This window comes from Arachis duranensis, chromosome 3, assembly GCF_000817695.3.
Source record: "Arachis duranensis cultivar V14167 chromosome 3, aradu.V14167.gnm2.J7QH, whole genome shotgun sequence".
Lineage (NCBI taxonomy): Eukaryota > Viridiplantae > Streptophyta > Magnoliopsida > Fabales > Fabaceae > Arachis > Arachis duranensis.
Window position 1 is genome coordinate 120,581,319 of NC_029774.3, and position 859 is coordinate 120,582,177.

Consider the following 859-nt stretch of genomic DNA (forward strand, 5'->3'; position numbering starts at 1 on the left):
GGATTCATTTATTTTTTTATTTAATATTTTGATTGGTATATCATCTAGGTTTTATGATATTAATGTTGGTGAAGTTGATTTCTATAATCAATGAAGAATATAAATGAACAATATAAATGATGTTTTGAATAAATAATATTTTTGTAATATTATCTGTTTTATTTGTTGTAACAAGAGTTGAGTTTTAGTATTTTTTGTTGGGATAAATATCTTGGTAACAAAATATTGTTAAGAGATTTATTTAAAGTTAAAATTATTTACTTTGACTTCAAATATAAGTATAAAGTTGTATAAATTTTTAATTGAGATGATGCTTCAGTGTTATTGCTGTCTTGGAATGTAATTAGATTTAAGACAGTTGTGTCCAATAATTTTTTTGTTTCTCTATCAAATAACACAAAAGTTATTGTAGCACTTTGATCTGAAACTTTTAATTTAATTTTGAATTTGTAATAATTATTAAGTTAGTAATTTATAAGTTGATGAAATTTTTATGATAAGTATAATTTGATAGAATTTTTTATAATTTGAATTTGTAATAGTTTTTATGTTATTGCACAAAACTTTATTTTTTGTGATTTTTTTGACATTTACTTGTTTTTCTTCTTCTCCTAATACATATAGTTTTTAATGATATCTACAATAGTCAGAATAAATTTTTTTAAAATATTTATTGTATATATACATATATATATATATATATGTTGAATAAATTATTTTTAATAAAAATTATTTAAATAGCATAAAATAAAAATATCTGTTAATATTTTTTTATGTTATAGTACAAAAATTTTATTTTTTGTATTTTTTGTGGATTTTCTTTTGACATTCACTTATTTTTCTGTTTTTAGTGCCTAAA